The sequence below is a fragment of the Scomber scombrus genome, chromosome 19, assembly GCF_963691925.1.
Source record: "Scomber scombrus chromosome 19, fScoSco1.1, whole genome shotgun sequence".
Taxonomy (NCBI): domain Eukaryota; kingdom Metazoa; phylum Chordata; class Actinopteri; order Scombriformes; family Scombridae; genus Scomber; species Scomber scombrus.
The window spans coordinates 27,129,663-27,146,650 of NC_084988.1; the positions used below are offsets into that span (position 1 = coordinate 27,129,663).

At 43.9% G+C, this 16,988-nt stretch overlaps 1 pseudogene; it reads left to right on the forward strand.

Annotated features, from left to right (window-relative positions):
- The first annotated feature begins 1,117 nt into the window (after window positions 1–1,117).
- On the forward strand, window positions 1,118–2,904 carry LOC134000478 (uncharacterized; annotated as a pseudogene).
- Window positions 2,905–16,988: the final 14,084 nt, after the last annotated feature.

Consider the following 16,988-nt stretch of genomic DNA (forward strand, 5'->3'; position numbering starts at 1 on the left):
CAGTCTACTTTATTTAAAAAAAACAAAAACGGATGAATGGATATGCGCCTGCAGGTACCCCTGGTTCGCAATTGCCTTGCTTTCGGCTTAGGTTATGGTCCGCACCCCGCAGGCTATAAATTGGCTACTACTGACAATGTGCAAAACTGCGAAGCCTTGGCTAAATCCGGCAAACATAGGTCAGCCTATGCCCTACCAAACTAAACTCAAATGAAAGGTTCTCCAAACAAGATGTTTTTGTGTCGGAACACTTAACCAAACCATGCACAAAGCACTATCACGCCTGTGACAATTCGCCCTGCCAACACCATGGGCACATTGTGGTCCCCCGACACTGACGAGTCCAAACAAAAGGCCATAATCAAGTAGAACAGGCAAAAAACGCTTTCTTCCTCACACCATTATTTAAGCAATTATTTGATCTTATCGGAAAAAAACCTCACAATAGCCTTGGGGACAGAGGCTAATGCTGGAAGTAATTTCCCTTTGTTAAAAAAGTTCATAAGTTGAGAGTAAAAATACTCCCTATATAAACAATGAATAAAAAGGGCATAAGCTACTACTGTATTTGAATGTCAGTCATATATTAGAAAACCAAATATTTCGGGTGTGAGCGTGCTTGCATGCAGGGCTGTGTGATGCGTAGTGCAGTAGTTCTGTGGTAGTTGTGCTTGTAGTTAGTGCATGTTGTATGCTGCTTCTGCTTGCTACTCTGCTTTCAGCTACTGCTGCCGGCTATCCCTCCTCACGGAGAGGGTGAAAAGAGGAGCAGAGCGCGTAAGTCTCCTTCTGCCGGTACAAAGCCTCTTCATCGCAAGGACCTCTACAGTGCCTCCTCGTGGCCACACTCGGATACTGGGACCGTGAGGTACCAGGCCAAACTGTAGGGGATCTCGGAGCAGCAGTGGGCCCCAGAGGCACGGTGCGCAGGCCCACCGACGAGTGGACACGCCCTGACGCCTGCTGAACCACTGTCCCAGCTATGGGCAAATAGCATGGGCAGGAGGGGCTCATAGCCTTGGATGGCAACCCACCTAGGAGAAGGACACTCTGAACTAAATCCGGGACTGCGAGGAGTTGCGCCCCACAGTCCTTAATCAGCATTGTAAAGCCAACCATGAAGAACAAAGTCATCCCAAACCCTATACTTCCAGCAGCGGGAGTCCGCAGGAGCAACGCAGCGGACGGTGGTGCTGGTGCTCCTTCTGGAGGACACCATGACGACAGGACCTCAAACCTTGGGAAACCAGGGAGGGTCCTGTCCGATCACAGCCCCCCGTCCAATGCACTCATGCGCTGTCGGAGACCATTTGGAATGGGAACCTTCAACGCATGTACAGTGAGAGAAGTAGCTAGATTGGTGGAGCTAGCACACTGTGCTGAGGAGCGGGGAGTGGAGATCCTGGGAGTCCAGGAACACAGAAGAGTGCACACTGATGACCAGATCGTTTACCACAAAGTAGAGAGATGTACGTTCATCACCTCGTCTGCGTGGCGAAACGAGGCCCAGGCCGCAACAGGCGGCGTGGGGCTAATGCTGGGTTCTCGGGCGCGTAAGGCTCTCCGTCGGGTTTACCACCACACCGACAGGATTCTTAACGCAGAGTTCTCAGGCAACCCAGTAACAACAGTCATAGTTGTGTACTCACCCACCAACGTAGCCCCAACTGAGGAGACGGAGAAGTTCTTTGAGGACCTGGCAACAGCCGTACGAGGTGTTCCAGCACACAACTTCCTGGCAATCCTGGGGGACTTCAACGCAAGGCTCAGACCAGAGGACACACCCTTCCCATACCACGACTCTACCAACCGCAATGGTGCATACCTCACCACCCTTCTCACGGAGCACAAACTACTGGCAGCGAACACCTTGTTCCAGAAAAGACAAGGCAAGAGATGGTGACTTACTTGGTCTCTTGTGAGGAGAAAGTGGAGGAAGTCCATCCTTAATGCCGAGCCATACAGTTTGTTCAGCTCGGTGGGTTCGGACCACCGTGTGGTGTGCATGAGGGTGCGACTGAGCCTCAGGGTCCCCAAGCCTAGTCCCAAGATCCGGCACGATTGGTAGGCATTCGCAAACGATCCTGGCCTTCAAACCAGGTACACTGAGGAAGTCAGGAATCGTTTCCAGCAGCTGGACAAGGGAGCGGAGCCCAGCAGCGAATATATGAGATTTGTCGCTGCGAACGAGGAGGCTACCAGGATGTGTGTGCCCGTGTTGGACAGAGCCAGAACATCCCTAAGTCCAAACATCCGGAGGTCTTAGCGGCACGAGGAAGTGTGGAGGAAGCACGCCTCAACTTCGAGCGTGAACCAACCCAGCAGAGAAGTGGGGAACTGAGAGAAGCCAAGCAGCTTCTGTTCAGTACCTACGACAACATCAAGGGGGAGGAACTGATGGAGAAGGTGCGAAAGGTGCAGGCTGCGCAAGGCGAAAAACAGTATGGGGAAGCCTGGAGGGTCATCAACGAAATGACTGGGCGGAAAAGGACAAAGGAGGGACAGGTTGAAGGTCACAGCCCTGTGGAGAGGATGGCAACCTGGTTCAACCACTTCCGAAGCCTTCTGGGCTCAACAGCAGATGGGGCCGGGGAAGAAATTCCATCAGTCCTCCAGAACCTAGACATCGATGATGGTCCATTCACTGTCACTGAGGTAGTCCGGGCGAAAGCCACAGTGAGAGCTGGAAAAAGTGCTGGGCCAGATGGCATACCCCCAGAGGTTTTAAAGAACTGTGACCTCGATGACATCATGCTGGATTTTTCCAACCTAGCGCTACTGCAAAACAAACTGCCTGAAGTATGGTCTCTCTCCAACATCATCCCAGTGCCTAAATCAGGAGACCTCTCAAAGCCAGACAACTACCGGGGCATCAGCCTGACATGTATCAAGGCAAAGACATAGAACCGCATGATACTAAAGAGGATCAGGAGCGCCATCGACCCAAACCTGAGGGAGAGCCAAAATGGCTTTCGCGAAGGGAGGTCCACCACAGCCCAGATCCTGTCACTAAGGAGAATGATCGAGGAGGTGAAGAAGGATAACCTGACAGCTGTACTGTGCTTTATCGACTTCAAAAAGGCATTTGATTCAATCCACAGAGGAACGATGGTGAAGATCCTTAAGGCCTACGGTGTTCCTCCCAACCTACTCCGGGCTATTGAGACCATGCACGCAGGAACGAGGTCCAAGGTGGTTACCCCAGATGGCAACACTGAGGAGTTTGATATCCTGGCTGGAGTAATGCAAGGGGACACACTAGCCCCCTTCCTCTTCATCATAGTCCTGGATTACACGCTCAGAAAAGCCATTAGTGGGCGGGAGCAGGACCTCGGCTTCACCCTAACCCCAAGGAGGTCAAAGCGACACCCTGCAGTTGTCCTGACAGACCTGGACTACGCGGATGACATCAGCCTGCTCTCCAACAACGTGGAGCAAGCACAGGAACTCCTGAACAGAGTAGAGCTGGAGTGCGCCAAGGTTGGCCTTAGGCCAAGAAAACAGAGGTCATCACCTACAACATCTCACCGGAGCATCAACCGCTGACAACAACTGGTGGCACTGTGCTGAAGGAAGTCGAGGACTTCAAGTATCTGGGCTCATGGGTCAACTCAACCGAGCAGGACCTAAAGGTGAGGAAGGCACTCACATGGAGGGCCCTGAACGGCATGACCTGTGTATGGAACTCCAACCTCCCCCGTCAAATAAAACTCAGCTTCTTCTATGCAACGGTAGAGTCTGTTCTCCTCTACGGCAGCGAATGCTGGTCCCTGAAGCCAACCTTGCAGAAGTCTTTAGACGGGTGCTACACCAGAATGCTGCGTGCAGTACTTAACATCAGCAAGAGTACACATTTTACCAACAGTATCCTGTATGAAGGACTACCAAGGGTTAGCGAGAAAGTAGCTGTCAGGAGAATGAGACTGGCGGGACACTGCCAAAGACACCAAGAGCTACCAGCCAGCAAATTGGTACTATGGGAACCAACCCATGGGCATCTGTCTCGAGGACGTCCTACACTTACATATGTGGATGTACTCAAGAAGGATGCAGGAGCGCAAAGTACCAATGAACTGGCCAGATGTATGGAGAATCAGGATGCCTGGAAGCAACGATGGAGGGCTCGTCTGAGGACGACCTAGAGAGAGAAATATTTCCAGAGATTGCCTCACTATGAAAAGTTTGACTGAACAACTTTTTTTCCACGAGTCTGTGTCCTATACTGTTGCTGTCATTATTGTTATTTATACTTAAATAAAATAACTGAACTGTATAGCTTAATGTAGGTCAATTGTCTTAGCATGTTTAATGTAAAATGTTGGGGGGCATTAATCATTAGTGTGTTTAAATCCAGTACAGACCGTGTTGATAATCAAAAATACATTTTGTATTCACTACTGTTATTTGTTTTTTCAATAACTTATTTCCTCCATGTTATCTTATTTCTCATAGATTGATCAATCCGTGATACCACTGATGAGTGACAGTGACTTGGCAAAGTACATTCCAAAATCGGGAGACCGGATAGCTACAGTGGCTTTTTGTAGGCAATCCCACACTGCCAGTAGTTCAACTGCCAGTAGTTCAAGAAGAGACCACATATTGACTCGACTGCGCCAGCGACTGTCAGGAGCTACACCAGGTGCAAGTCCTCCAAGAAATTCAACCTGGCTTGGGAATCGAAATGCAGCAAGAAAAGAGAGGAGGGTAGAGTTAGGCTGGATGGATTTTGATTTCAACAAAAAACAATACAAGCAGGTGAAGGCCATTAATGGTGGGGGGACCAGACATTCGTCTTTTGACAAAAACATGACAGTGGGGGAAATATTGAGTTGAGCTCAAGACACATTTTTCCCAGATGGAGAGTCAAAGAACAAAAAACTCTCAAGCTATGACACTGAAATGCAGTCTTCAAAGATTGAGGTAAACAGTTCAAGCACTATTGAGGAACTGTACAGTCGTAGTGCGTTTCTTACGACTATATCTCTGCACTAAGTTAAGGGATGAAGAGGTATCTGAGACAGAGAAAGAAGCCACACCTCAAACCTCTCCTAACTCAACTCCAGAACATGTTGCAGAAAGTTATTTTGAGACAACAATACCACAACCAGGAAATGACTTTGCTGTCACCATCGACATTCCCACAACCAATGTCATGGATAATACAGTGGTTTGGGAAGGACAGCTCACACTGGCAGGTAATGAGGCCTCCCCAGTCACAGTGTCTGTTGTCTTACCAATGGTTAATTCATCTCCATCAACACAGCCTGTCAGTGATCCTGAACCCTCTCCAATAGTCCACCCTAGACCCTCCCCTTCTCTCCGTGCAGAGGTTTCTGTAAGTGAAGAAATTGTGGAAACGTCTTCTCCTCCAACACCGCTTGTGGACCTCACCCCAGCCTCACCTCAGCATGCCTTTAGTGGACAAGAGTTTTCTCCTGAATTGGATTCTGACAGTGACCGTGCGTCTGGTGTCACATTAATCATACGGAGAGTGCACTGTCTTAGGGATCTCATCAAGGCATACAAAGATCCTGACCTATTAGGGCCAGAGATATATATTAAGATGAGATTACCCAATGGTCAGCTTGAAGAAGGAGAAGGGATAGGATTGCTCAGAGATTGCATCACTGAATTCTGGATGGAGTTCTATGAAAAATACACCATGGGGCATGCTGCCAAAGTGCCTTTCATAAGGCATGCTTTTCAAATTGAAGAATGGCAGGCTGTGGCAAGAGTCCTGGTTTTGGGGTGGAAATGTGCTGGATACCTTCCAGTGCAGCTAGCAGCACCATTCCTGGAGGAGGCACTGTATGGAACAGCATCCAGCAGCTGCAAGGATGCTACAGTATCTGTCAGATCAGGAGAGACAGGTTCTTCTCAGTGCCTTAGGGAAATTTGATTCTGTTGAAATGGATGCAGTGATTGACATCCTTGATGTGCATGAATGCCATCAGCTACCAAATAAAGACAATCTAGTCCCATTACTATCCCAATTGGGTCACAAATCTATAATTCAAGCCCCCATGTACATCATTGAATGCTGGCGTCCCATCCTTCATACCTTAGCACACACCCTCCCTATTGAGAGATTGCACTAACTGTTACTGGAGAAAAACCCAACCTCAAAGACTGTGAAGGATTTACTTCAGTTCCCACACAGTAAAAAATGGAGTGTCATTATTGCAGAGTAAACCTATTTTCCTCTGGATAGAGTAGTTATAACAATGTACAGAGTAAAATCGTCTAAATAGTAGTGTCAAAAGTGAGAGTTAAGTCCAACATGCACACAATTACCAAATCTACTCTACATGGTGATGATTCCCCGCGAAAGTTCTAGAACTGAACTGGAGCTCGAGCTGGCAGTGGCACGTTGGAAATCGTCTCTCTCCCCACTAGCAGACCTATCGTGGTAAGTTTGTATGAACATTTGTAGGTTTTCACCATCTAGCTAGATATTTTTCCACTTACGACCAACTTTTTGCAATACATTGACGATGATAGACGATGGTAGGCGTATTAAGTTAAGTTAGGCATGCATAGATGTAGTTAGCTAATCAATATGCCTCACTGACTTCAAGTTCGGATGCATTCGACTGCAATACCACGTCAAGAACTTAGAAGTAATACAGTTGATAACGAAATTCATTTAAATGACACATTTCAGACTTTATTTACTTGTTAACACCGTGCAATGTATGGGTTAGTGATAATTGAAGTTTTTCGGCCGGGTGGGTGACGTTGGGTTAGCTTACCAAAATGTTAGCAAGTTAGCTTGACAACGTGGTTTCTGCCCAAGTTGAAATCATTTGCAAGATGTTATGTTGTCGTGCTTGACTTGTGCCTGTCTGAAACCAGACATTGAGAGTAATTTCAACAATTGCTAAATGGCAAGAAAGTCATTAGAAAGACAGGAAGTTATACTCTCAGCTAACAAGTTTATTAACACCCCGTATATCAGCCTATTGATACCATAAGTCCGTGAGTGTTTATTAGACCATTACGTTTTCTAATAACTTTGCTCTGATTCTTCAGAGAATATTTTGATGGATATTAACAGTTATTCAACCTTCCTTAAATTTAAATTAAACAGAAAATGCTGCTGCGTGTCTCGTTTAGCGGGGTGCAGAAGTACATCAAGCTGCCTGAACTAACATTTGGTGATTTCTTGAGAGAAGGTTAGTCACTAAATTTGGATTGAAAGTAGCCTAATCAAGTGGTGGCATATTGCAAATGTTTCTCATCAGAACATTTTGTGCACTGTTTATTTCTTTTACTCTAGTGAGTCTAAAATTTAACATTGCTGAAGACAGACGGTTGGACATCAAGGTTTATGACCAGTCTAACACAGAGGTCGACTCTGAGGTTTTTGAGGAGATCGTACAAGAGTTCCATGGACTTTCCTAATTTCATTGGCCAATGAAGCACCTGGTAATTGCTGCCTACCTGCATAAGACTACACATACATCGTTGAAGTGGAAGTGTTGAACTATGTAATTGTGTTCTTATTTCCCAATGCTCAGGTAACCCTCAGTCCACGTCATCTCCATGCTCTATTGCATCTGAAGACACAGTGATCCTCAACTTCTCGTTGTGTGACCCAGCTGAGGAGCCAGTTGCAGCCGAAGGAAGTCAACCTAAAAGGCCTTGCCGCATTAACTATGAAGCAAAAGCTGTGAGTTGTGAGTGTGTGGGGAGTTTGATTCACATGTTTAATTTGAGGTGCATCTTATTTGTTTCATAATTTCCAAGTATTTTTCAAAATACAATACTGCACATTTTATTTCTTAGCTGATTGAAAAAATCTTGACGACAAAGCCTGGAGGTGACCGTGTCATGGAGGAGTATGCGAAAACGAAATCAATTACAGAGACAGCTCATCAACATACTTACTGCAGAGATGACGGAAACACATGGGTAAGTATGGATCAAATATGTTATCATGAGACATTGTTTAAACATCGCAATTATTGTTTAGGTCATGTTGTTCAATGCTATCTATGAATGTTGATTATTGAATACACCAGGACATCTCCGCCCCAGAGTGTAAAAGTGATGTATTCACAGGGGATTGTCGCTCTGTTTCCATACCTTGAAGACCCATATTCACAGAATGGCTATGTAAGTAAAGGTTTTAAAATATATTTGCCCTTCGAACTGCTGAGATTTACATTTACATTTATGCATTTAGCAGACGCTTTTATCCAGAGCTCAGAGATCATATGAATGTATATATCACACTGTGCCTACATTATACATAGGAACATTACTACGATCCTGAAAGTGGTTCAGGCTACATTGCATGGCGGTTGAAGACAATTCAACGAACAGCTGCTGAGGAAAGAGGTCCTGCAGTTAGTAAATCTCCTAAAGGTAATATTTATCATGAGGTGGAATTATCAACCTGTGAAATGTGTTTAAAGGAGGATATAAAACTGTGTAGTTATTAACAGCAACAACAAAATTGTCTTGTTCTAAAGTTGGTGGGCCAGGCCATGGGCGTACTAGACCCTTTACTGCCGACAGAGTCCTGACTGACGAGGAAGTGGAATGCGCTATCGTTTTGTTGAGACACACTGCTGATGAGGAGACAATCTGTGAAAAGATGAAAGTCATTTTCGTATACCGCCACGCCATGGTCAATGATGAGAACAAATCAGCAGAGGTCTTCTCAGTATTTCCACGGTTCCTAGACACACCAGGACTGGTATGGCATCTACATTCATTGAATATTGAGACATATTGTAAAATGTAGCACAAGGTACCAACTCATGTTGTCCTCCTTTTTTTTTCTTTTTCAAACTACAGATAGAACAAGATTTTAGAGTGATGTTTGGTGAGCAGACTGCCAACAAGTTCCTGGAGAGGTGGCCTACCACTTTCAAAGCAGGAGTCATTAAGGAAAGCCATGGACTGGTCCCCTCCACAGACCTTCTTGATTTAATGCGCAACGCTGAGACATCTACTGAAGTTGAAAAAGGTAAGTCTTTGAATGTGGAGAAGCATGTTGCTAAATATATTGAGGATGGTGGAAAATTATGGCATAATGTTAACCTGATACTTGTTGGCCTCTAGGCTGGGAAAGTGACATGTCTGCCATCATACTGCTGCTACATCTGCTACCACCATCTGCACAGGGACGAAAGAGGCCAGGGAAGATATCAGCATCTAATGCAGTTGATCACCTCATCAAATTCCAAAAGGTACACTAGACATTAATCAAACCTCATCCCTCCCACCACCACCCACCCCCTGCCAACAACACCTCAAACTCCAAACATCACACCACCCCTCACCACACACCCTCAATTATCACTCCACTATCCACCCACCCCCTGCCAACAACACCACACACCCTCAAACATCACTCCACTACCCACCCACCCCCTGCCAACAACACCATACACCCTCAGAGATCACTCCAACCCTCACCACATACCCTCAATCATCCCACTACCCCCCACCCCGCCATCAACACCACACCCCCCTCAAACATCACTCTACTATCATACACACACACCCCAACTCCACCCCACCCACACTCACTACCCCTTTGTCAACACCACCCTACACTCAAACATCACTCACCCCCTAACACACACACTGCAGCTGTGCATCCCCTCAAACATCATTGTATCATTTTATCTATCTCATTTCTGTCATCACTCAAAGTTCTACAATACACACACACACACCAACGTTATACACCACATACTACTACGAGCACCTATCCCACACACAGCACTCTTCCCTTTGAACCTTTCTTTCTTCTGGAGAACCTTACAGTTTCACTGCATGTGCTTTGCGCAAGTAATTCTATGCATGTGACATAAAATTCTTGAATCCTTAAATTGTTTAGAGATTGGAGTGATCTCATGTTATTGTTTTAATAAATAGTGTTGTTGAATGTGTTTTGTTATAGACGGTAACAAACGTGCAGCAGCATCTTGACAACATCGCTCAAAGCAGTCAGCCCTACCTCCTTGCTTAGGGACCCACAAAAAGCAGCATTCACTCTTTCTTCATTGCCATCGACAAGCATGCACTTCCATGCCAAGCCACCAGCTCGGTTGGAGCCCTGGATGAGCTCTTCAAGGCCCACTATGTGTTTGGTACATCTTACAGTCCTGTCTTGAACAACTTTTTCACTTTTCTGCAAACTTCCATTTACAACATTGACGTGGGGAAAACTAGGGAAACGCCAAGAATTGCAGAGTTGCGAGCGAGAATGGTGCGTTAGGCACTCTTGAAATTAAACAATGAGGTGCCTTCTTTGCAGCAATGTCTTTGGTGAAGCAAACAATCTCGTAAAGCACCTCAAAGTAATACATGGACTCTGTACGGGAAGGACTCTTTATCTTCAATGTGGCCAAGTGGGATGCTCACGTTTTTTCAATATTTTTTGTGGTCTTAGGAAGCATCTGAATAAGTGTCATGTGAATAGTGCATGTGATGTTATTGTTGAAACTGAACCACCACATTGTCAAAGTGTTCTTGATAGTACTAATGCAAATCCCGCAGAAGAGACATATGAGGCTGAGGTTGAGTCAGAGCCAGCATTATCGTCAGAACACCTTGTAAATAGTTGTGCCTCTGTCATTTCAGATCTAAAGGCAGCAGGTGTAGCCCAGTCTGTTGTTAATTCTTTTGTGACCACAGCTCTAAATTCAGATTACAAACAATCAAAATTTATTACCAGTAAGTGGGAAACTGTGGAGCCAGTGGAGCTTGTAATTGGCTCAAGATTTGACTCGAGGCTCAACAAAAACACAGGAACATGTGACCAAGTAGTTGTTAGAGACAAATTTATGTATATACCAATTTTATCGACATTAAAATCAATATTTAAAAGTGAACATGCTAGAGAAATGCTCAAAAGCCCAAATATTAGTTATTCAAAACTCAGAGATATTTGTGATGGCTCTTTCTTCAACACTCATCCTCTATTTTCATCAGAGAGACACACTATACAGATCCAAATGTTTTATGACGACTTCGAAGTTGCCAACCCCTTGGGGTCCAAGAAGGGAATTCATAAAATGGGTGGAATCTATTTTACTTTAAGGAATTTCTATTTTGGCCAATATTCATCTTTGTGCCTTGTTTCACGCTCAAGATATAAAATGTTACAGTTTTAGCGCAATTTTAGATCCTATTGTTCGTGATCTTAAACAGTTAGAGAGTAATGGCATTGATATACCATTTTATGGTGGTTGTGTTCGTGGCAGTGTTATACAGGTCACTGGAGATAATTTAGGCCTACATAGTTTGTTTGGTCTGGTTGAGAGTTTCAGTGCAAGGTATTGCTGTAGGTTTTGTTTAGCCGAAAAAGAGGACTTTCAAACTGAATTCTCCGAAGAGGCTCCCAAAATAGTGTTGCGTACCAAAGAGGCCCACAGTGCTCACTGTCAAGAAATAGCAAATAAGCCTTCTCTTCCTTATGTATTTGGCGTGAAGAGATCATGCTTGCTAAATTCACTTACATATTTTCATACAACTGAGAACTACTCAGTTGATGTAACGCATTATCTTTTAGAAGGCGTCGCACAATTTGAATTAAAGCAGCTGTTTTTATATTTGAAAGAACACATTACACTGGCAGATCTGAATTCAAGAATATTAAGTTTTGATTATGGATTCACAGAGATGTACTAGGCCAGTGGCTGTGAATTTAAGTGCAGAGTCTAATGATTTGGGACTAAACGCAATTCAGTCATGGTGCTTACTGAGGAATGTTCCCCTTATATTTGGAGATTTGGTAGCCTCTACAAACCAACACTGGGCCCTGCTTATTTTGTTATTACAGATAGTAAACCTTGTATTCTCCCCACGTTATCTCACATCATAAACTGTTTAAGGAGGTATATCCTCAGAAAAAACTTTTACCAAAACACCATTTCCTAATTCACTATCCTCGCTGCATTCAGAAAATAGGACCTGTACTCCATAGCTGGTGCATGAGATACGAAGGCAAACATAATTTTTTCAAGAAACAACTGAAGTCCTTTAAAAATGTCACAAAAACATTGGCCAAAAAGCACCAAAATTATATGGCACACAAGTTGCGATCCTCAACAACCTTTATTCGCTTGGACATTGGTCCAGGAAAAAGTGTGTCTTTAAATATGATTAATGGTGGTTCAGTGATTGCTATGCAAATGAAAATGTCCAATTTTGATAAGGTTATTAAAGTGACGTGGGCTAAGCACAATGGGTATGCATACCGCCGACACCTGGTCGTTTGTGGTGAAGTTCTATGTGAAATGCCTCTGTTTTACCAGATTGAATCAGTTGTGATCATACAGAACAAGGTTTTGCACTGGATCAAATCTGTTGGGGAGTCGTATCCAAATTGAATTCATTGACACAACTGATTTCGAGCGCAGGCCTCAAGCTCACACATGTGCATGTATTTTGATTTTGAAGTTGCCCAATGGCTACTACAATTACCCAGACCTCAGAAATGATTTCAACAGTGTGCTGACAAGTTCTGTGTGGGTGATGGACATAATTTAGATTCTTTAATAATCTAAATATGGGAGGTTTGTGTTTTTCTTTAGTTTGATTAATCTTTTCTAATTAAACAAGTTAGTTGCAGTTAGTTGCAATTGTGTGACTCAAATTTTCACCATGAACCAGTTTTTAATATTGCTAGATTAAACTGGTTTCAACTTTCTTTTCTTAAAGATGTTAAAGAACTTAAGAAATGATTAAAAGTTGATTAAAGAACTTTTTACTAAGCACACAACCCCCGGATCTGCATATTTTTTTACATACAGGGCCACTTTTAAGTTTGTCTGAAATTAGTTGCTGAACTGAAAATGTTCTTTCTTTTGTTTGTTCACTTAATTACTGTATTAGTTTTACAACAGGCAAATAAATAGAAAAATGGCTTTAATTTATCAAACAAATAATTTGTTTTATTAGGCACATTTTATTTTTATTTTAGGTATGTGCAATGTTTAGGTAGATGTAAAAAGCCAACATATTAAAATGAAACAAGAAATAGGCTACAGAATAGGCTACTTTCTTTTCTTTGAATTGGCACACTGGGATTCAAAAGAGTGATGTGCAATTAAGACATGTAGGTATTGATTTATCAAACATAACATTTACAAAATATAGCCTATTTTTTTCTGAGCCATGCACCATGTTCGGTGTTTCTGTTCTGACTGATTTACAGTTTCAACAATAAACAGTGTGTTGTTTTTGAAAACGTGTTGTGTGTGATGCTCTACTCCAATATTAGTGGATGCACAATGTCTCGCAAAGTAAGATACAATTCAACTGCCTGGTGTGAACAATTTGATAACTGTAATCCTCTCTCATACATGACAATTGTGCAAAAATCAAATACATCAGGGTCGCATGGAACGAAGCTGAGGAATGTGCAGTTTTCTTTACAGACAGCCAAGTCATTCTCATTTAGAGGAACGAGGTGATCATCAGCCCCCCACAGATGTGATGCCACATACATGACATCAGGTATGCCAGACGGAACACCTGGATTTGTAGAGGGTCGAATGCGATGTGCATTCCAGACGCCCTTTATGCTGTTTAGCTCTTCCTAAAACACACAAACAGCAAATTGTAATAAATACCGTGATAATTGAATGGAACAAAACATATGTTGAGTATTGGTCTATAAGCTGCGCTGAAATACAACCTTTTTACGCATCGTAAAAGAGAGAGATAGTGGCATAAATGTATCAATCTATTTAAAATAGTGTACATTGTCCACCTGAACGGGTCCCATAAAACACAGCTGGATCAACGCTTTGTCCAGGTAGTCACCCGCGAACATTCCCTCATCCTTGAGCTCTCCAAATATCTGGATGTAGTGCTCAATCCCTTCTCTTCTCATCATGCCCCACCAGCTCTCTATTCTTTGATTCGCACTACTCCTCCCTGTCAAAAAGCTTGACTGGCCCGCTCTACTATCTCCGTCATTTTGCCAAAGGTATCCCGAAGGACAACATTCTCTGTCCCCATGTCTGTTCGCATGAGTGTCGGGTAGCCCCCCACCCGCTCTATCGCCTCTGCATAATAGCCTCCAATCACATGCGGGTCACTATTAGTGCGGGCAACTCTGAGCCATATAAGTTTACGGCTGAAACCGTCTATGCAGCCATTAATGCCAATCCCATATGGGCTCAATTTATCATAAGAATCGATGTGCCATATGAAGTTTGGACCACGAGAGAAGTATAGCCTCCTTTGGAGGCGTCGCCGGTGGAGACATTGGGTGCCCTCTGGGTCGAGTTCGCTCAGGATGATTTGCACAACATCTTTCCTGACATGCAAACCGTTATTTATGCATTTCATGTGCATCCAACGATACCCATGGAATCTCCCTGGGCCTTGGAGTTGGTCCAAAATAAAATCAATTTTGAGATCTAAATCATCATAATTGCGACGGTGGAGACCACTTGCTGTAAGCATTCTTTTTAAAGTTGCGTGACCGATCACTATACCATGTTGGGTGGCTAGAGTTGCCAGCATTTATTTTTGCGCCATGCCTAACCCATGGTAAACTCTTAGGGGATCCATGTTTAAAGGCTAGCCTGGATCTTAATGACCTTATGGCTGGTAAGGGACGCATTACAGCACGATTGAATATAACGTGCGCACGTTTATTAAATTTTGTAATAAATCCTACTCATGATTTTCTGATATATTGTGCGCACAATTTTCAATAACGTGCACACGTGATGTTAATCATGACCACGTTTAAGTAAATTGTACCCACGATTTCCTATGATATCATGTGCACAATTTTCCAAAACGTGCGTACGTTTCGTTAATCGTGCCCACTCTTTGTTAATCGTACCCACACTTTAATAAATTGTGCTCACGATGACACATAACGTGCTCTCGATTAACTTTAATGTGACCACGAAGTGACTTTTTTTTCTTCACTTGAGCTCTTACGGGCTCCGTATAAATCTCATTTATGAATAGAAATGTCACTCGTTTTTTGTTTATTTTTTAAAAATTAAAATGCAACAAAATAAGAAAATGCATCATAAAGCAGGCATAACTACAAAATAATCAACAAATGTACAAATGAAGGAAGTTTTTCCAAAACTAGTGTTTTATTTGAATTTTATTAGAAATTTAACCTAACATCTGTCTGAACAACACATTAGCCCCATTGAACATGGCCATTTTCATACCAGACTTTACCATACAAAAGCTGCAGAGTTTCACTGTGTGTGCATTGTAAATGTACTTCTTGCACTGGGTGCATGAATATCGTTATTTTCTGTCCATCTTGGGTCCACACACTTCACAGCGCTTCTTTTTGTTGCTGGCCACATCTAGAATAATGAAAAGCTTCTGAGCTGGCTGATGCTCATCCTCCTCTTCTAACTCAGTGTCAGACTCTGAACTTTCAGAGATGTGATCCTAACACTCTGAAACTTCATCCTCTGCATCACCATCTAAACCTTCTCTCTCTTCCAAAATCAATTGTAAGGCAGTCTGAACAGAGAATCTTGATCAGTTGTGGTATGGAACCACGCTGACACAGCTATTCATAGTGTCAGGTCCCCAAGATCGATTCCCACAAGACAGAGGGTGAAATGTGTGGGAATGTGGGTGCAGATAGTGTTGGGTACTCCAATTTTGCAACAATTTTGCAACCGTGTGCAACTATACTTAATAAATTGGCAGATTTAATTGAACCCTTTTTATTTCTCACCAGTTTAACCATTCTTCTGTTACCTGTCATCACAGGGATTGAGAAGGCTACCTGAACTCCATAGGGCCCTGACTTTTCCTGGGGGAGAACATTATTGGTATCATGTTGCAGCCTGGACCCAGCACATATCAGTCAGACTCACAGATGATATGATTCAAAGGAGGTGGGGGGGCTCGGTGACTTTTGGGTGATGGTGTTTTCCAGCGTGGTGGAATGGGAGGTGCTGGACGAGGAGGGAGGCTGAGGGGAGAAAAGATGGGATTTGGGCGTGGTGTGAGTTGGATTCCAACATTGACAAGGTCATTCATCCTGTCGGTGAAATCCAGAAGTGGGGAGTCCGGACTGAGTGGAGTGAATGAAAGGCTGGATGGGGTCATGGTGGGTGAAAGTTGGGAGTCTCCTGTTGGGTCTGGGGGAGACTCCTCCTGTCGGGTTGTTGGGGCTAGGGGAGACTCCTCATGTTGGGCTGTTGGGGCTGGGGGAGACTCCTCCTGTCGGGTTGTTGGGGCTAGGGGAGACTCCTCATGTTGGGCTGTTGGGGCTGGGGGAGACTCCTCATGTTGGGCTGTTGGGGCTGGGGGAGACTCGTCATGTCGGGCTGTTGTGGCTGGGGGAGACTCCTTGTGTTGGGGTAAGGATGATGACGTTAAAGCCTCTCTCTGGGTGTGCTGACTTTCATGGTCAGACCTTATCTCAGGCGGTAGCAATTCTCCAAAAAGTCTCATCTGTTGTTTTGGATTGTCTCGCCTCTTGTCCTTGGCAGGGGCTGCTGGTGACTGACGCACAAAATAAAAAATGTTGTAGATTAACAGCTGTACTCCTGACTTGTTAAGGCAAAATCCATCTGCCATAAAGAGGTGTCTGCGTTGAACATGTTGAAATTTTCAATAAAATTCACTGATTGAGCGGCACACGTATTTTTAGCCATCTGTTGAGCATCATCAGCCTGCTGAATCTCTCGTCTCCTCGCCAAACTGTCGGTAGAGGTCCACTGATAAACACCTCAGTATTCAGACATCGAACTTTGTTCAACAGATCATTAAAATCCCTTTTCAATACCTCTGATTGTTCTTTGACATCAAGTGCTCCTGTGTGTATGACAAGAGATTTCACTGTCAGATGCTCAGCAGTGATTTCCAGAATTTTCTCTGAGATATCGGACACCATGTTGTTGGTAAAACAAAGTACTTTGGTGTTTTTGTTGAAAAAGTGTTTTATCTTATTCACAGCTCCGTCACCCACTATCAGCATTTGAGGCCCAGTGGTTAGCTCTTTCTGCAGCCTT